The sequence below is a fragment of the Chironomus tepperi genome, unplaced genomic scaffold (genome assembly GCF_022539635.2).
Source record: "Chironomus tepperi strain 1889 unplaced genomic scaffold, CSIRO-AGI_Ctep_v1 contig_309, whole genome shotgun sequence".
Lineage (NCBI taxonomy): Eukaryota > Metazoa > Arthropoda > Insecta > Diptera > Chironomidae > Chironomus > Chironomus tepperi.
The window spans coordinates 1,021,056-1,046,703 of NW_027226431.1; the positions used below are offsets into that span (position 1 = coordinate 1,021,056).

The 25,648-nt window shown below is 32.7% G+C and overlaps 1 protein-coding gene and 1 long non-coding RNA gene across 10 annotated transcripts in view; both read right to left on the bottom strand.

The window, feature by feature from the left end:
- Positions 1 to 15,937, bottom strand: part of enc (R3H domain containing protein encore) — a 38,996-nt gene extending 23,059 nt beyond the window's left edge. For 5 of the 9 annotated variants that reach the window (XM_070643031.1, XM_070643034.1, XM_070643035.1 and 2 more), the window contains exon 1: positions 15,786 to 15,937. The gene's annotated coding sequence lies outside the window, so the exon portion shown is untranslated. Of the gene's footprint in view, positions 1 to 15,016; positions 15,541 to 15,785 lie in introns of those variants that run through there. The other 4 variants (XM_070643030.1, XM_070643026.1, XM_070643028.1 and 1 more) reach the window with 3 other exon arrangements.
- Positions 15,938 to 20,801: 4,864 nt separating this feature from the next.
- On the bottom strand, positions 20,802 to 22,255 carry LOC139092838 (uncharacterized). Its single transcript, XR_011544632.1, has 3 exons — positions 21,550 to 22,255; positions 21,223 to 21,467; positions 20,802 to 21,165 (listed from the first exon to the last, which is right to left on the bottom strand). It is a non-coding gene; the product is annotated as an uncharacterized lncRNA (long non-coding RNA).
- Between the last annotated feature and the right edge of the window lie 3,393 nt (positions 22,256 to 25,648).

The following is a 25,648-nucleotide window of genomic DNA, read 5'->3' on the forward strand; positions in this document are numbered from 1 at the left end:
ATCCACCAAATCACACTACAAACGGTTAATTTTGCGGCACACTAATGTGTCATGGCACACAGATTGACCACCACTTTTGCTCTAAGGTATGAAAATTGTAAGTTTAGTGGAGTATTTCCCTGGGACGCCATAAATTTGAAGGCATTTTGAAAATATTCCCTTGCGACAAGCAGTTTGCTAGCATTAGCTTAGCCCTACGGATATGGTCAGTAAATTTGCAACCAATGAGTGAACGTCATCTTAAGTGGAGATTGAGTTGAGGAATCAAGGCTTGTTATACCCTTTGTCAGAGGCTACGCCCTTATTACGTAAAGGGCTGGGAATCAACATTAAACCCCCTGATAGGATGTGAACAACTCACCCCAAGCAGTATAATGATCCGATCCGCATTTTTCGCCTTAAAAATGGACCGAAAACATCTGACTCAGTGACGTTATGGCAAAGTCGCATCTAACCATCAATACGGCAAATAAGGTACCCTAACGAATTTTGTGTTTCGTACATTGAGTATTTTGGGCATAGAACCACAAAAAGCTTCAATAAACTCCATCAAAATCCCAAAATTTAATTGACATCATTTATGAACAACCCCACCATATCTCATAAATTTGTTTAAATTTAAATAACGGAATTTCTCTTCTCCACGCGCGATACAATATTTACATTTTTCTTTAGCTTAATATTTTTTTTTCTTTAAATTCAATTTCTTTATTCGCTTGCCGTATATCGATTACCATCAAAATTTACATCATCCATCTCGATATCACTTTCATAATTCTTTACTTCCCTTTTTTTCAATTCTTCTTCTACCCATTCTTCACTTTTTATCATCATCAATGAGTGATGACTGATGATAACGAGATGAGATGAGATGTATTAAGTAATGAATTTCATTGGCAATAATCTTCAAATGTGTAGATTCACACACATAAGAATGGGGGGGATAAACGCATTTGGGAATATTGTTGATGTATTTACCCTTTATTATATTATGGAGTTTATGTAATGATAATTCGTCATTTCTTACTATCTACAGCCATTCCATAAGGAACACAAACTTGGTTTATCAATGAAATTTATGAGAAAAACATGAATTTGCACTTTTTATTATGCTGAATTGCTTTAAGCTCTTTAGGGGGTTGAATAAAATGGAAATGAATTCTTTATGGGATGCTTCTGATTCAGGCAAGACATAGGAATATCCAAATTTCAAGTGAATTGAGCAAGTGCTGTCCAAATTGTGCTATCTGGGACACTTTATAGACTTCTGATTCAGTCAGGACTCAGAATCCCAAAATTTGAAGTGGATAGAGCAAGTGCTGTCCAAGCTGTTTTACGGGGCACATCATATAGACTTCTGATTCAGGCAGGACAAAGAATCACCAAATTTCAAGAGAATAAAGTAAGTGCTGTCCAAAATATGTATCACGGTCTAGTAAACTGCCGGATACATTCAGAAGTGCCATTAAGGACATGTCGTGTTCAAATTCAGTCGTGGCTTACTACTAAGGTCCTGAATGAGCAAAAATGCGTTAGAACTAGTCATTAACTGTACATTAACTTGCCATTAACTAGTTGTAACGTATTTTTGTTCACTTGAAGGTATGTCATGATCAGAGGTGACCAGAGGACACAGCAGATGGCCGCCATAGTCATGACCCATAAAAGCTTATCCAGCACTGTACCAAAAATTAAAATCACTTCCAATCGATATTTTTCAGTTACAAAATTTTTCTATCATTGTTCAAATGAATAATTTAATGCCCGCATCTCCTTTTTACTTTTCGTCCGCAAAATGTTATACCTTTTGCAATGTAATCCGCATACATTTTCAGCAAACAAATGATTTGGGTATTTTTTGCTGTATGTTTATTTACTGTACGGACATGAAAATAAAATATTTAGGAAAAATAATTTGCGTTTTGAATGTTTTATAGCTGTTCTTTCAATCCCAATTTTGTTATGCTTGTTAAAATGCGATTTTCAATTTTAATCTTCTTCTTAGATTAATTGTTTTATTCATGTTTTGAGGGATTTGCAGACGGAAAAATTTGTTAGACATTTTGAACTTGTTATGAAGTTGGATTTAATGTTTACTTGAGTTCAAATGTCGAAATGAGTATGTCATCTGATTTTCGTTTGTTTTTGGTTACTTTTTGAGTGTTCAAATCTATAATAGACGCTCCCGAGTGACACAAATGAAGAAGGATCCGTCATGAAGCCTTAATCAATACCAAATATTGGGCTACAACGTTTTGAGTCTTTACGAATGCAAATCCAATCGATTTTGATGACTAACCCAAAAGATATATGGAATACTATTGAGTAGAAAAGGCGAAATTCAGCACCGGGCCATCTGGGGAAATATTAGGAGGTATCTGGACTCAGGATGGAGTAACATCGGCCTGAAGCCTAATTATTCGCATTTATTAAGCCCAATACCTTAAAGTAGTGGCGGACAAACTTTAATGTCATGAAATGCCATGAACTGCATGCCATGAGTGGTTTAGGTCGAGGCTTATCACCAAGGTGTGACGGGAAATCCAAATATTATCCATAAATGTCTTAAGAATAACCCAAAACTCAAGAAATAACTGCAATTTCAAGTGTAATTGACTTAAATAAATCCTAAACTTCACATACATTCTTCAGTTTCAATCAGAGTTGGCAGGACTCCAATGTGGAGGCGCCTCCACTGGAGTCCGGATTCCAAAAGTCAGGACACCAAAAAAACAGTGGAGTCCGGACTCCAAAGTCCTGCCAACTCTGGTTTCAATACCTTGATATATATTTTTTTCAATTTACTTATACTACTCCACAGAGCAAAGACTTTCATTATCTATATGAGATCTAAAGCTTCGTTTTGTTCCATCAAGAAGTAAAAGCTATCAAGAAAACGCATTAAGATTACGACTGTATGGATTCATACTATAAGTTTTTACTATTTGTATCGAAAGTTTCTACAATTTTGACTTTTTAGGTCACAGTTCAACCCAATTTTAAACAAAAAGCTCATTCTTACTTCCATTTATGTTATGTACACAAAACTATTTTCTTTCACTTACTAAGCATTTTTTTCAATTTCACAAGAAATTTTTTCAAGGCACAAAGGGAAGTTTTAAGAAGGACGTTTAACGCATGCATAAAGGAATAACATAATGTTTATGTTTTTGCTCACATTCATGTTGAATAATAAATGATTTTCCTTCATAAAAATTTCTTTTTCTCTTTTCAGGCAAGAACCAATTTCCTTTTTTTAAATTTTTTTTTGTTGGTTCATTCATAATGATAGAGGAAGCCTAACTTCTTCTTACTATAATTTTTACCGCATTTTTGATGAAAATGACGTAAAAATTCTCATTTTGATGAGCTGGCTGGTAGCCCGGTTGACTGGACAACCAGCTGACCGGCCACTCAGCTAGCAGGCCACCCATCAGACTGGTCATTCAGCTGTCAGGCCATCCGCATTGCTAAAATGCGAGATCTCAACAACCAGACATCATAGAAAGCTCGGATTTGAAGCATTAGCTCAATATTATTGAATTACTGGCTTATTGCTTGATTTGGAAGCTTAATCCTATCTCTAAATGCTTAAATTAATGACTTTTCTCCAAAATTTTCAATTTATTTACAAAATTCTTCGAAAAATTTCCCTTCGTCAAAAATTTGAATTATTTTTGACCGTTAATTTTCAAAATTGCAAAAATTCGCTCAAGTTCCTCAACAACACGAGGACTTTTAACATTTATTTTTTTATCATCATGTAACCTGATTCCACCAGAGAGCGAGAGAAGTAAAAAAAAATATTTTTTCTGAGCTGTAAAACGTCCTACGCAGAGCTTTTTCTGTTTATATTACAATGGAACTCCTTTCAATGTTAAGAAAAACACACTGAGGAAAATATGATGGAAAGGAAAATAAATGAATGGGAAGGATGACTTTTTGTTTAAAGACAAAACATATAAAAAAAGTGAAATTCAATCAAAAAATGACGTCACACTTTTCGTTATTCCCCAAAATGGAAAGCATGTTCCATTTGATAGCCGTTTCCTTTTTCCGATCAATTTCAATGTCAAAAGACATTTAAAGAATGAAATTTACTTTTTCTTTTCATTTATTTGCTTTTCATATCAATCTATTGTTTCACATTTATCAAAAAATAGAAGCTATAAATAATGTTAAGGACAACAGTCGGTTATGGTGTGTTCACACCATGCGTTTAATTATTGACTAGTGATTGCTCTTTTAATGGCATTTGAATTTGTTTGAATATAATGAAGAGCAACAATTTCTGAGGGGTTATGGAATCAGCAGCTGACTGTTAGTCTACCGAGTTAGTGATTTTGGGTTCGAATCTTAGGAAGTCCTAGACCAATGTTGTTCAAAACGTATGTCGCACCACACGAATAGAAATGTCATGAATCACATGCCGTGTGCAGTGGCTTCCCATCAAGGGGCGTCGTGGTATGAGCCTAGTCTCTTAGACACAGGTCTAGACACTTAGACATAGGTCTGAACTTTTAGACACAGGTTTAAGTTTGAATGCATCAGTTTGACTATTCCGCACTTGTTTAATCTAAGCTCATTCAATCATATTTTGAAGTTAATTAAAGCTAGTTATAGACGACTCGACTAGACTGACTTTTAGTCGATTTTACTTGAATTCCCTATATTTAACATACATTTGTGTCAAGGTTCATTAAATGATGTGTACATGTGCTAGATGATACAATTACGCATACTTATCGTAACGGCAACTGCGATATCCAAACAAATTGAAATCTGGGATACTGAGCTAATGGAACCATATGCAGCCATATGCATCAGTAAGCAACTCTTCCCGAACGAAATTAAGGACTTTATGGCCGATTGGTTAGGCAATAGACTACAAGTCTAAAGTCAAGTGAATGTCAAGTTTATGACTAGATCTAACAATTTTATGTCCACTCGTGCTGGATCTATAACATTCATTTTATAAGTACGTACACTCGATTCCCATCGGATACCGATTCTCTCAAGCATTATATAGACTGTAGGTGTTGTTGATATGACAAGGAATTGTACAATGCTCACGACATTCCAGCAACAAGAAAGACAAATAGTCCGAGAAATGTAAAATGACACAGAACATGTTTATGCACACGGGATTAGACAACTGCTACACAGTATTCGCTCAAGTATTAAAAATTTAAGAATCTACAATGCCTAAAATGGCCTAAAATATTCAAAAACCTTTGTCATTGACATTGAAAAGAAGTTCTTTTATTGCATGACAAAGGAACTAATTCTATTGTAAACAATCCACACATTGGTGTGGACATAACAAAAGAAGTTACAAGATGAATAATAAGCTTCTCGTGATTGTAATGGACGGCATTTAATGCCAAAGCATCAATATGTCCACAGTTATTAATAAATGGAAAATCTATTATACAAATGGAAGCTCATAATGAAATATTTTGGATATAAATAGAAGCATTAATGCAATAATAATGAAGCAGTGATTTATATGATCTATTAAGCATGCGGACATGTTCAAAAATGTGAAGGGTGAGTGTCGAATAAAATAAAAAAAAATCATTCAATTTGATTAATTCCCAATACACTTCTACGAATAGGCTTTTTTCCACTAATGACCTTAAGCGGAGCTTTTATGTGCTGTATGTTTGCTTTTGCAGCATGATGTGGTAAATTTAGAGACGTTTATTGTGATTTGTTTGAACAAGGGGTAGTGTGTACAGTGTGTAATGCACAAATATTAGTTTTTTTGTTTGAATTTTTTATAGACTAGATTCGTGTTCTTTTTGAGTTTTGTGGCGTCAATGGGGTTGGTCATAAATGATGAGTCATTGGAAATTAGATTTTTTGATGCAGTATTGCTCAGTGTTATCAAGACTGTGTTTTTTGAATGTTATGAACAGCATTCTATGTGGAGTTTTGGTCGATCAAGGAATGCCGAGGCACAGAAATGCTTGGACAATACTAATTTAGCTGATTTTTTGGGTCTTACTAAAGAAACGGAATTTAAAGCAACTTGACAATTATTAAGAAAATGTGGTCTACTAGAGCCGTTACTCTGAAGATATACAGGCTTTCGAGTTAGAAGCAATTTAGGAACTTTTGATCAAAATACTCAATTAAAGCCTATGGGTCAGTGTTGTCCACAGTGTGTGACACGACTGAGCAACACTAGTGTTACCACAAAGGTTCCACGGCCTATGAATTTTGGACAATTTTGCTTTAACTAATTTTTTGGGTCACACTAAAGGAACTGACCTGGGTGTAGTCGAAAAAAGGTTTTAAAAACGTAGTTCTAAGAGTTGCGTGACACTGATGTCACGCCGACTTATGTCACATGTTTCATCATGTATCTTCCGTGTCATACACAAATCTAGAAGATTTTTGATCAAAATTCTCAATTTTTGTCAATTTACAGACAATTTTCAAGTTGTGGATTCAGATCCTCAAATCCTCCATAACTCTTGGACATCATAAATGAACGACCCTTTAAGAACTTTTGGGAATACAATAAAGAAATGTAAGATATTATCACTAAGCTATGACTATACACTTAAAATAGAAGCACATTCAGTAACATCACCAAACTTTCCATAAGAATTGTTTGCGTTCGTGTTGGAATTTAAACGGAATTGACTGAATTTTGTACATTATACTTAAAAGTTTGTAACAACAAGTACAGGCTGTATTGAAGCTTTATCGATATCAGAAATTTAGAATGGAAAATGATTGAAACCCAAAATTATGTAGCTGTCCAATATAATTCCGATCAAATTAAAGACCGTCAATAATTCACAAAAAAATTATCATGTTTAATGACCAATCATTAACCGATAAATGTGATGTGAGTAAATTACCTTTAATTGTATATTCAATAAAATGAAATTATGGACTGAATTTATAATCCTTTTGTTGTCCCTTACCATGAATTAAATTTCCCGGATTACCTCAATAAATTCCATTTTTGAGTTAATTAAAAATACAAATTCCTATCAAGATTTAAATAATGCTTCCGTAATACACAGAAATGTGTCACAAACACAACTGAATTTCATCATAATTCCCAAAACGCAATTTCATCATTTTATATTTAAATCATCAAGGGGCAATCAAGAATCCATCAAGGAAAGCAGCGATTGATTCAATCATCCAAAAAAAAAGAAATGTAATCTATTCTAATTAGCATGCATAACGTAGTCATGAATATTTTCAAGAAAAACCATCAAGGGTAAATGCTCAAGACCTTGAAGATTTTTAAAGGGCGATTTTGAGTTGGTGGTGATGAGCTAATGGCTGTAGTTTGTCTATTAAGCCTTTATTTTCAGAAAAATCCGTTAAAAATTCAAATATTTTGTTACGGCGACAGTCTAAGACACTGTTTCAGCGACGTGGTGGCAACAGTTGCACATATTTAAATGTTTCAAACTAAGAAACTGTTTCAGCGACTTGGTTTCAACAGCTGCATATATTCAAATATTTCGAAAACGACAATCTAACACGCTGTTTCAATACTGTGATGGCAACAGTTGCACATTCAAATGTTTCAGTCACGTCGCCGAGACGTGGTAACAACAGTTGCATGTGTCTCAATCTGGTAATTTCTTTATAATTACTTAGGACTCGACAATTGCATGCAAGTATGCTCAACAATCATTTCCAAAAAAGCGCTTCCCACACACCACACTTTGCAGACATTTCAACATCACATCCACTTTCATTCATTACTTAATGCCTTTTATATTACGAAAAACAAAATTTATTATGTCTTATCAATTTCGTAAATATCAAATTGAAGACAGTATATCCTGTGATTATGTCTAGAGTTCTTTAACATTTACGTTGGAACAAAGGATCGTTTTTTTAAGTACATTCCACAAAAAAAGCTTCGTGGCTTTAAGTTGATTGCGTGTTAATATCACGCGCTCGCCTCCGTAATTTTCTTCGCCCTTTTCTTATAAGATAATCTAATCAATTATTATTTCTCTCTCTTTCTCTCTTCCTCACTCTCTCTTTGTTTTCGCTACTTTATTATTATTACTCACTCGGTGATGTTTATTTATTTACTTCCATTGGCTCCTTGAGCTTTTTTTTCTTTTGTTGAGGACAGATTAAGTTTTAATGGATACCCCGTACACATAAGTACAAGTTTTTTCTTTAACTATTGCTCTTGATTTATGCATGTGCTTTACCACTAAACTTTCATAGACGAAAAAATTATTTTTTGTTACAAAATTAGTAATCGTCACGCAACACTCGTTTGATGATCGAAAAAGGTTAGAAATGAAAATTGTTATCAATTTATTCACTTTTTTAGCAGAATTTTAAAATAAAATGCTTTTATAAGTTTACTATGACCAATTAGTTGACTAAAGCGTGTTATCTCAGCATTCAGGAAACTTAAGAAGCTCGAATTTGAAGCATTGGCTCCGTCTTATTGAGTTACTGGCTTATTGCTTGATCTGGTAGCTTAAAACTATCTTTAAATGCTTTAATTAATGACTTTTCTACGAAATCTTCAATTTATTTACAGAATCGTTTAAAAATTTCCCCTCGTCAAAAGTTTGAATTATTTTTTACCGTTAAATTTCAAAAAAAAATTGACAGTTAATTTTCCAAAAAAATTTTGACCCTTTTTTCATCCAATTTTTAGTTAACTTCAAAATTTAACGACAAATTTGAACTTTTTAAAGCCGTTAGAAGTTTGAATTGTAAAAGACCGTTAATTATTTGCTTCAATTTGGTAATCAAATACTGATTCCTTGGCAAAAATTATGCTTTCCTGAAATCCCGATCACGGAAGATTTTCCGAAATTTTGGCACGGGACATTCCCGGTTTCGGTCCCGATATCGAGAAAGCATAGCAAGAATGCGCTCAAGTCCATCAATAACACAAAGTCCTTCAACATTTTTTCCTTTCCATTCTTGAGCTTATGTGGAAATCCCCAAGAGTATATGGTTATACTAAATCGACTTCATTTGACTTTATAGCTCTCATTTATTTTACAGAAAGATATCAGCAAATAAAGTAAGTAAGTTTGTAGGATGTAACATTAATGAAAATTCATTTGAAGTTCAATGATTTTAAATTCCTTTTTTTTCTGTCTATTTACTTGCTATTTGACTGTGTAAGTTGAGTGGGTGAAATTCACCGAAGGTAAAGTCAGTAGGAGGATGTGCCATTTCTATAAACTTTACATCTTCCAATACAAAAAAATAAAGAAAAAAATATTTCGAACAAAACACATAAAAATTTAATATTTGGCATTCTGGTCGCATATGTTATGTGATTTTTGTACCTTTAGGGTAAGTTATGATTTATTCTGTTATTGTTTTTACGGAGTAAAGTGCAGTTTTGAATAAATTTTGTGGTTTATAGCCGAGCAGACAATGAGCATAGTCGTCCAAATGAGCGTGCTTATGAGGATAGTCAATTAAACATGCTTAATTTGGTGAGGATACTCACGACCATACGATCATTGTCTGTTTAGGATAACAAAGAAAAACAACAGGGATGAAGAAATTCAAAATTTAGTGCGGCAAATGTGTCTCTTCCTATATACGCTTCTAGGATATTCTAAGTAATATGAATCCTGATCGGACCCGAGCTGCATATTGCGGGAAATCACATTATCCATAAAAATGGATCGAAATCACATATCAAGGAGTCGTCAAGGCAATTTTGCGTCTTGCCGTTAAACAAAATAAATTTAAATTTTGGCATAATCTGGTAAGAACAATCAAAATAGAAAAATTTGATACTTTTATGCTTAAAACTTCAAATATAAATTTTTGTAAAAAATTTCATAAATTTGTATGAAAATTGAAAACCGCAAAAAAACCGCAAAACCGCGGTTTTTGCAATATTGAAAATGGCAAAATCAAAAACGCAGGTTTTTCAGAAACCCTAATTGGCATAGGAGTGCTCAAATTAGGGGTATAGCAGTGCTATGGTCAGAGGCATAGTTGTGCCATAGTTAAAGACATACCGCTGCAATATCCAGAGATATAGCGATGCCCTAGTCAGGAACATAGTAGTGCCCTAGTCATAGCGGTGCTCTAATCAGAGCGGTGCCCTAGTCAAGAGACAAATGGGTGCCTAGTCAGGAACATAGTGATGCACTTAGTCAGAGACATAGCAGTGTCCTAGTCAGAGACATAGCGATGCCCTGGTCAGAGATAAAGCGATGCTCTAGTCAGAGATGGGCAAGAATGGAATGGCCCTAAGACCATAAATTCTCCCCAACCACAACCTTTGAACCACACCCCTTGCCATACCGAACACTGTGTACTGCCCGAGTATTATTATGGTTAAGACCACTTTTATGGCCAAGGCCATTATTATTGCTTGACGGACCAGAAAAATAAATGTACAACCCATAAGCTCTCTATCGCAAAGCACAGCCTTAAAATTCTTTAATTTACTAAGATTAAAAAGGATACTTTGTAATTAGTATAATCGATGTGATGGTACAATAAACTTCCTGTTGAATTATCTTCAGGATTACAAAAAAGGCAACATTGTTCGACCCTCATTTTCTTTATCTATCCATCCATCCACAAAAAATAAAAACTATCCAATTCATGTACCAAAAAGCATTTTTAATATTCATGTGAATGGAAAGATGTAACATTAAAAAAATAGAAGTAATTCAGATAGAAGATAGACGAAGGTACTTAATGTCAATTTTGAGATCATTTCTTCTTGATTTCCATTTCACTTCATTCCTCTTTTGTGTACACACAGGATGGCATTTTCATGTACATACACACATTTGTGTGGACAAAGTAGCATTCATCCATTAACGACAGTAAAGTGCAATTTCATTTTGACTGGTCTATTCAAAATATCAAAATGTACACACATATATACATAAATGTCGTATTTTTATGGATTATACATGCTACTCCTTATTGCTACACGAGTTTGAGAGAAAATCAATAATTTGAGCATTTATTTAGGTCATCATATACAGCATATGTATGTGATACACACGAAAAAAAAATCGAGAGACTCCCCCTTTTATTTTAAGAGTGATGCTGCAAATGGGATAATGAAGATAATATTTATGGACGATAATTCTTAAAGGGCAATGAATTTCAAAAGCGATTAGATTAAATTGACCTTTCATATAAAAAAATAATGTCGAGATCCAGTCGAGATCAATTAGAACTTGATACGTTTCTAGCTCATTTTACTGCTCTCTCAACTGTTGGGGAGTTAAATTGATTTGATTATCCATGTGTAGCAGAGTTGGTAGATAGGTGTCTTTGGTAAGGTACCTATTTGTATCATTGTAGATTTTGGCTTTGTCTAGGCATTTATTGTGAAAAGGCAAAGGATTGCCTACCCAAAAGCATCATCTAGGTAAAGCACTGCCTAGTTGGATACATCCCTTTGCCTAGGTTAATGCACTGCCTAGCAAAATTTAATTTTAGGTAAAGGCACTGCCTAGCCAAAAGCAACGCCTAGACAAAGGCACTGCTCTAGCCAAAAGCAATGTCTAGGTACTGCCTAATTAGATAGTCTAATCCATGCCTTTACCTAATCCAAACCTAAGTAGATTTGAGTAGGTACCTAATGTTTTTTTTGTAGAAATAAAAAAAAATATCACGCACCTACTCATATCTACGCTAGGTATGACTAGCCCAAGCAATGTCTATTATAGACAGGACCTAGGGATTTCCTTTGGCTAGTCAGTGGCTTCACCCAGGTGTTGCTTTTGACTAGTCAAGCCTACAAGAAGGCAAAGACATGTCTATCATAGACAATACCAGTGTCTTTGTCTAGGTATTGCCTTTGGCTAGACAAGCCTACTAGACAAACCCGCAGATAGTATTGCGCTTGATATTGGAAATTAACAAATGGAAGCCAGCGATAGACCCAGCTTCAAGAGACTCCTGAGCAAGGTTATGGTTCACAATTGATCTGTACTTTTCGTACAAAGTAAGTAAGTAAGTAGACAAGTCCACAAAATGACGAATTTATTTGCTTTTCTATGAGTAATGCCTGTGATAGATATTTACCTTCGATAGAAAATCAAAAGGTCACAACCCTGATATGTAGCATGCCAGTTACATAGAAATAATAATAATGTAATCGTTATGATGTGTTGGAATAGTCATGCAATTGAAACAACTTTTTATGACATCACATCCGAATAAATAATTCCTAAAAATTCTCTATGTTCATGTACAAAATACACAAAATAGAAAAAAATTTATGTTGGCGCGGGGAAAAACCCACCTTGAATTGTGAAATTTTTCTTATGTCCCAGTGCCATGAAAAAGGAAATTAGTTCAATGTCTGACTGTTAAAGCTTTTCATTCACCGTATATATACGTAATTGTACTAGAAAATCATTAATCAGCCACGCTAATGCTTTTGACATTTTTTTTTTCTTTGCCTCCTTCCTTGCCTTTTTCTTTATCAAGAAATGAAAAAAAGCATCAACAAAAAAATGAAATAAAAACGTGAAAGGCAGGTGGGTTGAGATTTGTAATGGTAATGGATCGAAAATGGAAGGTTAAGTTAGGTGGAAAGGAACAAAAAAGGTGAAATATAATTTCATTTCGGACATTGCTATGAGTAATATTCATTAGATTAGAAGCACAGTCAGCTATACCAAATGTATCGATCTGATTTCACTTAATTTATATATTGTATGTAAAGCACATACAAGCCAAGTCTTAGTCTCAATATGAATATTGAATGAATTCTCATTTTTTTGTGTAGAACATCCATTTACTTCTCACACACTATATGATCATCATTTATTATTACAACATGGAAAGTGCTATGTTGAAGGAAAAATCAATCAAAATGAAATTTATGAACGGAAAGGAAATACTTCTTTTTATACTACAATAAATCCTTTTTTTGTGGCATTTTATCGGTGTGAAGCGCTTAATTGGAATACTTTTTAAAAAAGTATAAATCATATTTATATGAAAGGTTCTGTTTTAATAACAACTTTTAAATCGTGCATTACTACTCGTTTTTAAGTACCTTTGTTTACTATGAGGTTAAAAAACTATTAAAAATACTTTATGAGTTTTGAAATTGTAATTTTCACTTTCAAAATTGAAATTTTCACTTTCATAAATTGAAAATTTCAAATTCAAAATTTAAAGTATTCTAAATTTAAAATTGAAACTTTTAAAATTCAAAATTAAAATTGAAAAAAATTTTAAAATTGAATTCGAAATATTCAAAATTGAACTTTAAAGTGTTCAAAATTGAAATTTAAAATGTTCAAATTTAAATTGAAATTTCAAAATGTTCAAAATTTAAATTGAAATTTGAAATGTTCAAAATCAAAATTTAAAATGTTCAAAATTCAAATTAAAAATGTTCAAAATTCAAATTTAAAATGTTAAAAATTCAAATTTTTGAAATTCAAAATTGAAATTTCAAAATTCAAATTTGAAATGTTCAAAATTGAAAATCAAAATTTGAAATGTTTAAAATTGAATTTAGAATTTGCAATGTTCAAAATTGAAATTTGAAATCGAAAATTGAAATTTGAAATGTTTAAATTGAAATTGAAATGTTCAAAATTGAAAAAATTAAAATTAAAGTTTTGAAAATCAAAATTGAAAATCGAAATTTTCAAAATTTTGAAAATTTGAGTTTGTTTCCTCTTCAAAAAATTAAATTCAAAAATTAAAAATCTTTTAAAATTCAAATATCGAAATTAAAAGTTTTTAATTTTCAAATTTCAAATCTTTTCAAATTTTTAAGCAGAAAATTCAAGACTAGAAATTTTCTTAAAACAAATAAAGTTATTGTAAACTTAAAAATGTCATTCATTCATCAACCAACGTCATAAATAAATGAGTGTCTGATTACTAGGCTAAGACTTAATTACCATTATTTCATATATGTCCGAAATCACGTGTGACATTCTACGTCTATATACAATATAATTATTACAATACAAGTCGTTCATTACAAAATAATAATAAAATAAAAAACTGAATAACATTTGCATCAATTTCTTGACTCAGCCTTAATGCGAAAATCGTGCAGTAGCTAGTGTAGACAGCAGTATGAGTATTATGTCAATAGACCATTTTGTTATTATATGAAAATTTGCATCATGAATAATAAAAAATAAAGCCTATCCTAGGAAGTCATTCTATGATGCATAAAATGTTCTATAATCCATAAATCTGAACTTTATTCCCTTTGATGACGACTTAAGCGTTCATACTGAATATAAAAGAGCCTTTTTTTCTACGACTGAAGGTTACATGTAAGTTATGCAGTGAACTTATTGTTTCTACAAAAAAAAAACTGAGAGTGAAAAATTGCATTTGCTTTCGTGCCTTTCTGTAATTACAAAGTGGAAGCTAGGCTATGTATGTATTCACATTTTTCGGGTAATTTCTTATTCAATGTTTACTGTCTTATTTCTCTATAAAAATGTGTGTTTTATGATTTAAAAAGGGGTTCTAGAGCTTCCTGTGATTCAAGGACATTCAATCACTGGACAATATCATTCATCGTCTTCATTTCTTTTCATAACATAAATTTAACCGCGCGGTCATGATAGACATAAGAAGAGGAATTTAAATTTGCATAACAAAAGAGTGAGAAATAATTGTATTAGTAAGTGAAGCCTTGAAATGAAGATATGTATCTAGTTTCAATATTAAAATGTCGCTTGCTACACATACACAATTAACCATTTATCCTTTTGATGATGTAGCATAAAAAAATATTTATTATGTTTGCATTTTTTTTTTTTAGAATTTTCTACATCATCATGGATATACGCAGTATAAAGATGATGAATAAGAAGAAGGAAATGTTGAGGATGAGAGACGAAGATTATGGATGAAATTGTTCAATTTGATATGAACAAATTTCCGTGCAATAAACTTTTCCGCACTCTCTTATTCCATCCAACTGCTGTTTTTTTTATATTAACACATGCAGATCGACACACAGGCACACACAATTTTTTACGCAATAAATATGATAATTTTTCATTACTTTTTTTTTCACTTGATTCTTACACCGTTCTGTGTTGCTATCATTGCAGTTCTTATTTTTATAGGAAATTCCTTTGTTCTTTTACTTCACATAATGAATTTTGCTACTCTTATTTTTACATTTTCTTTATATATTTATATATTTGCACACACGACAACCGAGAGAGATATTCTTTATTTTTTTTTTTGTGAAAATTTGTTTCCTTTTTGCTTTCACTTCTTTTTCTTCCTCAACGCTGACTGTATGTAAGATGAAAATGATCTTTTTTTTTTCTTTCTTGTATTTCTCTTTCAAATTGTTTCTAAATTTATAATTCTTTTCTCAAATTTTTCATCTTTTCTTTTCTTTTTTTTGTTGCTTAATTGTATTTATACATATGTATCTATAGGCAAATATACAATAATTTTTTTTTTGTTAAAATTAAAAGAGTTCTTTTTTTTATCTCTCGTCTCGAATGAAGGAACACACGAGAAACACTGCCGCGGATATAAAAATGTACTCTTAATGTCGCTCAGATGGAAGGAAACTAACTAGTCGTAGGAAAATATAAAATTTTAAAAATGCTTCGCAGTTTGCAAAAGGAAAATAAAAAAAAAATAGTAAAATAAAGGAAATTTCTTTTCTTTTCTTTCTCAGTTTGCGCATGAACTGAGAGAGAGAGTTAAGATTTTTTTTATACTTTTTTTTTTTGGATTATGAATTTGCGAAATTTCTTAAATTTACACACATGCATTGGATATTTTAATTGAATTTATAATAATGACACTACCTGAGGCAATTATGTCCACTTTAAATCAACGAGATTATCAAAATTTAAACGATTGTTATCAAAAATGAATTTTTTTCACTTCTTTCTTCACTCATATTTTAAAAAAACAAGATGCGATGGAATTGATAATTGTGATGATGTTAAAAGCGCTTTTTGCCTTTTGCTTATATCAACATATATCGGTGGATAAAATTTTTAGAATCCTTTATGTCTTTATTTCATTTAATTACACAATTTTTAATGATTTTTTAACTTTTTCTTATCGACTTTACATATCACTTGGATAAAATTGTCCAAATTATCACTTAACATAAATGTTTTAGATAAAAAGATACAGCTGAATTTACTTAGTTCCTTCAAAAATTACACAATCAATTTTACAATTCAGCTTGTATGACAAAAAAAATTCACAATTTTTAGTAATTTTTATTAAAAAGCGACTGACTTTATCAACACACGCTTTTTAATAAAATAAAGCTGCTAATGAATCTGGCGACATTATGAAAGGTCACATTTATTTCAAGTGAAAATTTGATTTTATGCATTACTTTGTTTAACTGCATCAATATAACGTATGTGAGTGAATGGTGTGTGTCTTGGGTGAGACTTGGATGAATTTTTTATGAACGTTAAACATAATTTGGGTCTGTGCATGAGCTGTGTTGAAGAAATTCCTGTTTTCAAGGATGTGCGGTTCGAGTCAATTGCGACTGATTCTTTCAACTGAATTTTTATCAAGTTATTAAATATTTTTAGATTTTTTTAGAAGACATATGGTCAATATTCTATGAATCTTATTTGTTTTTAAGCATTTGAGATCCTTAATTGACACAGTTTAGTTTAGATACAAATGTCGTCTATACAAAAATAGAATTTTGCATCAAATATTCTTATGATTTCATCACTAAGATACAAAATAGAATCAAGAAATGACCACAAATTAAATAGTTAGATGCTTTGCTCATGGCAAAAGACCATGAGGGCGGCCAAAAAACTCTTGAAGAAAGGCTGTTGATAGAGACAATGTTGCATTTGGTATTAAAAACTGGCATATTGTAACCAGCAATAGAGACAATTTTAGATTACTAATAAAAGAGACCATGGATCATAAATGTTCTGTACAGAATGCCAGCAAACCAAGTCCCGCAAGAACGTATCTTCTGTGCTAATCTTGATGTGAGAATGCGGTAGGGACAACATTTAATATTGTGTCGATAAGAAAAGACGATTCTGCCATAACGATGAGTGCAGATGGAATGGTCATTAAGATTGGCAACACAAAACTATATGTATTAATCTTTATGTGATGATGTGGGTTCGATTCTCAAAAAACAAATCTTTAAATATAGCGTATTGTCGATATGGCAGGGATTCACACAAAGCTCAAGACATTACAGATAAGCAAGTTCTATTCAGTTGCAGGTGATTTTTTTATAAAGATCTTGGATTACAATTAAATTACATAGAACATAAATTAAGTAATTCTCGAATGGACACGATTTTATATGAAAAACTGAACAATAATTTTGACAAGAAATTTCATCTAGAACATATTAGTTGTCAATAGAATTATGATTCTGCATGTGGACGTACGGAAAATTCGTAACGATTGATAATAACGTTTTTTTAATCCATTTTCTACCACTTTCTGATGTAACGCTTTGAACAAAATTTTTATCTGATGACAAAATTGTAACATCCCTCCTTCTTTAAGCGTTACGTAATTTCCAAACCTCACCAATCTGTAAAATTCTTCCATTAAAATCCATAATATCCATCAATATTGTCCATCAGTTTTCATAATCACACAGAAGATTTGGACAAAAAAACTTATGACGTGATTAACATTTACCAGAAATTTTTGAATTGGTATTTACAGACAAAGCAGGAAATTATGAAAATTAGCTGCTAATTTGAATAGTGCCCTGTTAACAATAAACAAATACACTAACCTATATGGGATCGTGTGGAATAATTAATTATGAGAATAGAACCGGAAAATACAGCAGAAGCAAATCTAGCTTGATATTCTTGAGAAAGCGAAAGTGAAATATTGGAACTTCTTTTTCAAAAATTCTAGTTTTGGTGGAGCTTAAAATATTCTAATTAATTCAAATAAAACCAGATTTCCTCAACAGGAATTAGAAAATATTTTTTGATTCTGAATATTAAATTGTCACAAGACAACTACGTAACGGTGATGGTCCATGCTGCCTGATTCGTGGAATAATAAAATATTTACTGAAAAACGTTGAGAATCGTTACTTTTTTTCTTCTTCAAGAATGTTGTTGAAACATCTACACAATTCTAAGAATAAAGCTGTTCAATATTCAAACTCTGTTTTTGATTTGAATGAAGTTCTGCGTTTGGGGTTGTAATATTTATTGAAACCTGAGGCTAGGATAATTATCCGAGTGACACAAATGGAACTCGATTAGAAGCCGCCAATTTTTGGATGCCATATTTACTTACTTAATTATATATCAAGTGTTTCCGTTCAGATCGAGTATGATCCATGTCTTCTCTCAATCGGCGCCTGAAGCTGGTTCTATCACTGGCTAAAGCTTGCAAATTATCATTTCCAAGTGTGACATTATCTATCGACAGCTTCTTCCCATGAATTCTTTGTTCTACCGCCATATGATGCCAAATGGATGTCAAACAAAGCCGGCTTTTATTTAGTGTTGAAAAAGGAGGATAATCAGAGCCTTAAAAGCTCCATGATGGAGTCTTCTTCATTTGTGTCGCTCGGGTTATTAATTTTGAATTTCATACTTTTATAAAGCAATTTCGAATGTTGCAATTTTGTCAATTGGACGGCATTGTACTCAGCATAGGAATTTGTCAGAGGGAAGACTCTATAGAGCCAGCTTTAGGTGCATCTGATTTAAGCAATAAATCATAATTGTATTGTCCGGCCAGTGAATTAAATGAAAAAGTATATGTAAATTAATCGAGAATTGGCAAGCTGTATGGGTAGAGCTGTGAGAGGTCATAGATCACGTTCGATTTATATAGCCAAAAAATAAGTAAGCTATAAAAATTTTACATTAAAAGAATCTTTTGTGTTTATGTTAAATTAATAAATAATTTGATCAATTTAGGAGATTTAATATTCACATTGAACACGATTTTGTGTAAAAAAAAAAATCCAAAATATATTTATGGCGCGTCTAGACATGTTAATGAAATTGATGAGGGTATGAACTTTAGCTGGTCAATCATGAAGAGTCTGTGCGTCAGTATGAAATAAATGATTTAGTTGACCTAAACAGTCAAATGCTTTACTTAAATGTACTAGTTGAGCATGCTTCTGAGCGTTACTCTAAGCTTGTTCTGTTCTCAAAATATATTAGAGCTGCAATGGTCACGAGCATGCTTGTCTAGTAAATTGATTAGGTAATAAGCTCCCGAGATGAGCAGCATTGCATTTGGTAGCCTTGGCATGCTGATTGAGTTTACGATAAGAACCAGCTTTAAGCGAATTCTGATGGAGCATGCTCATCCTGTATATTTAAGGTAAGCAAGCTCTCGAAAGTATGTTCATTGCCTTCAAGGGATATTCATCTTGATGAGCATATTCATTGTCCGTTAAAGCTTAACTCAATAGTCAACAATTGACAAAAATTTAATCGCAATTTATAGCCTCAAATCATATTTCAACGACTATATTTAAATCACAACTTTCAGTCATTTATATCCATACCCAAAATAAAATCTTTATAACCCATAATTTCATACTTTTACTGTCTAAAAATTTCTAATGAATCATAAGCATCAACCATAATTTTCATTATAATGGTAATGAGACCTCTAATTTGCAGCACACACCTTATTGTCGAATTGCTTCTTCCATCCATGATCACATCATTGGTATTTCCGTTAGATTTCCGAGAATATAAGTTTTATATGTGCTTGATATTGATGGAATTAAAGAAGAAAAGATTCATAAAGGTATGAAATTTTTCGAAAAAAAGCAGAATGAGATGTAAAAAAACTAGCAATTTCCGTTCTGATGTCTTAAATGGAATGAATGAATATTGCTGAGATTTTTTTGAGATGAGCAATGAGACCAGGCAGGCAAAAGAAGAAGACAGTCCATTTTTATATAAAAAATACCTCCAACAATATGAATAACAAGCAGAAATACAGAAGAGAATCGTTCTTATAAAACCTTGACCGTGCACTTCCAAAAAGCAACTCAAAAATGCCTTCAATTTCGAGCCATTGCAAAAAAAAAGACAAGGAATGAATATATCTCATTCGATGCACACAAGCGAACCAGAAGAGGAGCAATGAAGAAGGAAAAGAATTTTTTTCGACTGTGGAAAGATCATCGCCGTCGTCTGCTATTTTCTGCATTTAATCTTGCCTTTTTTTTCTTATTCCTTATATATATTTTATATTGCTGCAAGACAAATCAACAACAGTGGGTCTGTATGTGGAAGTAATATAAAAAAAAGATATGTCTAAAATTATAATGAATAACGTAAAAGCAAGAAGAAAAGTAAAAATTTAGTCGTTCCTGCTGATGGACTAAAGCGCATTTTTGTCTCAGCCCGAGCAACACAAATGAAGAAGGCTTCGTTACATTGAGCTTTAAAGGCTATGATGAGCCTTTTTATTAATACCAAATGAAAGCCGCCTTCATTTGACATCCAAGAGGCTGTCAATAATCTTCGGCTTCCATTTGATGTTAATAAAAGAGGTTTAACGGAGCCTTGTGTCGCTCGGGCATCGAATCTATTTAAAATCCCTGAAAAAGCATGATTATATTAAGATTTGAATTAATCCTTATATTAAATAGTATTTGTAACGGTTGTTCAAAATTCAAATTTCCGAGTTCAAATCTTCAATTCGTAGCCAACTTCAGGTATGTTTACCTTTCGAATTTAGGTATGATTACAAGATTTAAGACTATCGGTTGCTCCAATAACGCAATTTAACTGATCCAACAAAGGTAGGGTAAGTATATTTAATTAGACTAAGCTCTTGAGAGCGTGTTTATTGCCTGTTACGATTATTTCGGTATTTAGGATAATTTGGGACTTTGTAGGGACTATCCCGAGCTGCACAAATGAAGAAAGCATATTTTGACACCTTATAGACGCGCCTTTATTAGAAATTAGTGAAAGAGGTTAAGTGAAGGTTTAAAAGCTCCGTGGCGGAGCCTTTTTCATTTGTATCGCTCGGGTATGATGTCTGGATAACGACTTTTCAACGGCATCCGACCGACCAGACAAAGTGCTTTATTAACCTGCCTTTTCTATCAAAAAATGCGCTTGAAAAAAGATCGAGATTTAGAGTCACATTGAGAAGCAACACGGTTGAATATTTATACATTATGTACCGTGCCTATATATCGTTACTGGTTCCTTTCTAAAAAATAACAACACACATATTTGATATTTCTTTTATTTTATTATTTTTTCTCACCAAACTCGCGACTTTTTTTTTATAATCATGTGGCAATGAAATGGAGTCAATCTGACTAAATTTAAGTATGTAAAAATTGAAACTTCAAATCAATGCAGCACATGCTGCATCTTTATCCTTAAAGCGTCAAATTTTAAATGAAAAAATAAAGCACGAGTCACCTGTTGCATTCTCACGGTTGGTTATACTCAATGAATATGTGTGTACGGAGAAATAAGTGAATGAGTACTTACAATTTATATATTCTATGTAGTCAAAACAACAGCACAACACAGAAAAAAATAAGAATTGAATATGAAGAAGAATGAAAAATAAAAAAATGTGTACCAGCAGACAATGACGTCATGTAACAACCTTGATTCAAATGTGCTTTTTGCTTCAATTGTGGGTTTACAATAATAATGTATTTTTTTACTGCTATGCGCTGCGCACGATTTATTATATGACTTCTTATTCTTCTATCGTCGATCTAACATTGAAATTTATAATGAACTTCATAAAGTAAGTCTCATGTTGTTGACTGCTGAACATTTTTTTTATTATTTCTTCTCGTGGTGTCTTGCCACAATACAGCAGCAACGCCTTGAAATACAGAAACAGCATTAAGAGAGATGAATTTCATGGTCTTCCTGCAGTGATTTTTGGACTTCTTATTTTTCTAAATTTTTTTGGCAAACAAGAAAATTAATTCGCATGATTGCCGATTTGCTGATTGTATCACTGCTCATGATAAATATCTATCGATCTGGAATGAAAAATATGACTTTACTGGTGTGTGCGATGTGCAACAATGTTCAGCGATATATCCTTCCATCCGAAATGAATTACGATAAAATTTGCACAGTCATAAATTTCAATAATTTATAAATTCGTATGTACATTTGCAAATACATTTTTGGTTTTTCTCTTCTCCTCCTTTATGGCATGCATCTCCTTCCATATTCTACCGTTTTTTCTACTTCTTACCTCTCCTTCCATCATCCATCCCATGTTCCCAACTTGACTTTGTACCAAAAAAAATCCAATCTTATTATTTTTTTGTGCAATATTTTGGGGATGTTGATGTGTGGATTATGCTGCATTTTGTCTGATTTGTTGATGACTCATTGCCCAGAAAGCACTTACTTATTTACTTCGTTTGCTGTGCGGATCTATTGTGATCTATGGTCTTAATTGACTTCTAAAACTTGCTCTATCACTGGTTGTCCTTTGCTAATTGCCAATACCAAGATCTGCACTGTCTCTATCAACAGCCTTCTTTCAAGAAAGCACACGACATGAAAATGGACGAAAATCTAGTCCCAAGCAAGTGCCTCTCTAGCCTTAGTTCAGATTCGATGAAATTCAACCTCAGGCTACAGTCAAGTCGGTCTGGGGCCGGATATTAGGTGCCTGAGTGGTACAGACTGCAACTTGTCAACACTTTATCTAGTTATGAGCTTGAGTTTTATGTCTATGTTATGTCAAATTTATAACAGGGCATCTAATCACAGCCTGTTCTACTCACACTACTTTTACAGTTCCAAGGAAGACAGCACAATGCTCATGTTAATGTTAACCACAAGGAATTAAAACATTTTGATTTCATACAATAATGCGGAACTGATTTGGGAAGATGAAAACCGATTAACAGAAACAATCACATTACAAGGGATTATCAAAATGATTCAGCACTTCATTTAACTTCTTGTTTGTTTGTTAATCGCATATAATATTGGAATTATGCAATAATCATTCTAAAAATAGCCAGCTTAATATTTTTAGCAACTCATTCAACTTGATGCAGTATCGTTTTGTCACAATTGGGTTTAATGAGTTATAAGTAGCAATTGAAGTGGTTGAATATGGAATATATGTGTTGCTGATCGTAAACAAATCTCAGATGCTAGACTAGCTACACTAACTACTTTTACTTACTTTGCTAGCCGTACAGATCAATTGTGATTCATGACCTCTTATAGATGTCGCTTAAAACCAGCTCAGTTGATGGCTACAGCTTAAGTTCTTACCGATTCCAAGTACCATACTGTCTAAACTCACTGCAACATAAATCTCAAAAGGTATTAAAGCTTTTTCTTTAAGTATGCTTATAGCCAATATGAACTCTTGTAGATTAGATTTGAGAATCACATTTTCCGACATAAAATGAATCGAAATCAGCCGCCACGATGCCATCAGGGCAATTTTGCGTTGTTCGGGATGTATTCTTGTAGATTTGTTTATAGCAACACAATGTGGTGAACCGCATTTTCGCTGTAAAATGAGTCAAAGTCAGCCGTCATGGTGTCAGCACCCTTCCAACCCTAGTAAACACGATGTGCTGTTCATTTAGGTTACCAGTAATGTGCAGTCCACTAAAAAATACTTTTTCCTTGCCATGTAGCTTCATTTCTTCTTTTCTATAGTCGTTAAGATTTCTTCCCTATTCCATTAATTCTCAGTAAATTAAAAAGCGCCTCCAGCACCCCAAAAATCATTCCACACAAATCATTCCCAAAATAAACTTTTTTTTTGTTGTTTGCTGTTGTTCCCCCTTTTTTTTATTTGCGCACTTTGTTCCTTTTACTCGCCACATCCAGCCAAGCCAAATGAGAAATAAAATATAAAAAAAAAAATTCTCCGACACACCAGAAGAAGAGAAATAAGAATAAATATGTATATATGTTATAGACAAGTCGAAAGACGTAATTTATATTTTGAAGTAAAGAAGAAATATACAATAAGAATTCACAATATTATATGAACATGAGATCGTCGTTTCGTTAATATTTTTTTGGGATAACATTCCTTTGTCGCTTTTTTCGCTTTGAGTTAATTAATCTGACTGACTAGCATGCACTTGCACAGACATAGAAGAATGAATATTTTTTTTTATATTCCAGCAGTGAGTGAGTGAATGAGGTAGATGGGAATAAATTAGACATTTGTGTGTGTGTGTGTGTGTGCTGTGCTTGCAGAAAGAGATGCATAGCGACAATGTAAAAATGAGCAAGAGATTTAAGAACTTGAAAGAATGTAGATTTTTTGGAGATAAATGCATGAAAAATGAACTTAAAATTCTTGTTATAAGTTTTTGTGCGACTCACTTTTGTGATACTTTTTGGCATGGAAGTGTTACCGAAAAATAAAAAATTTTATCTCAGTTTGGCTGATGAAAGGAAGTCATTTGTGGCAATTAAAGAACTGAATTGAGAGAGAACAAATGATTGTTAATGAAGCTGTGATTTAATTTTTTGATTGCATTGAAAATTTTGGGGATTTTACGTTCTTATGGATATTTGTGGCTTCTTGTGGAATTTTTCACATAGTCTGGCATGCTGATAATCAAGATTTGTTGACAATAATACCCGATCGATGAAATTTTTTCATGGCTGTCAAGTGACTGGGCAATGCCCACGTGAAACAAGCTAGAAATTGATATACTGCCATTTATGAAGCTTGTCAAGTTGACACCTAGACAAATCGAAGCCTGTTTTACTCGGAATGCTTCTTATAAACGTGATTAGACTATTAGGCTGCCGATCAGGAAATGTCAAGATAATTAACTGCGAAGTATGATTGATAAAGCAACAAATTATCGCACATTGAGCTTATTCGACTCAGGTTGCGATCTACAGCGAGATGCAGTGATTTAGAAGATTAATTCAGGTACAGGGTTGATCAGAGCTTGCATTTGAATTGAATTTATTATATGGAATTGTATTGACTTTTCGATGCAGAATCCAATGGATTTTGGTCAACTTGAAGACCAAAACACAAAACCATTGACAACTTCAACTCCTGTAGACTCCCATACTCCAAAAATAGACTTCGTCCATGAACCTCACTTGTACACAATTCTCCATGCGTGCACAAAATATATTTTATAGCAAGAAGACTTTGTAGACTTTCATTACTTCATGTAATTAATATGGATGGATCAATACTAATTAAAAACATACTCAAAAGCTTAAATGGATAATTTACATTAACAATTAAAAAAATCGATGCAATTTTTAAAACAACGATTAATTTGATTCCGATATCTTTTGATCTCATCTTAAAAATCTCGTCTTTAATGCATTTCCCTTTTTTATTGGAAACTTTCGATCCCTTGTGATAGATTTGGGAGGTTTTGATTTAATATTTAGTGATGGATTCTGGAAAATAAAGCGCAGAAATGGTCGATAATCCTGATTCCAGACCGACTTGACTCTAGCTTGAGGCCGGATTTTATCGAAACTAGATCCTGGAGCTAATTTGTACTATTTGGAACAAAGTCACGTTAGCCTGTTGCCTAACTTTTGATCGAAATATCGATTTAAGCTATTTGGAACTACGATTCTGTATATTTTAGCTACAACAAAAGCCTAAGTCAGAGTCAAGATGCTTTGTAAAAGTAAAGTCCCTTTCGAATGTCAAGAATATTTGCTAAAACTTCTTAAAA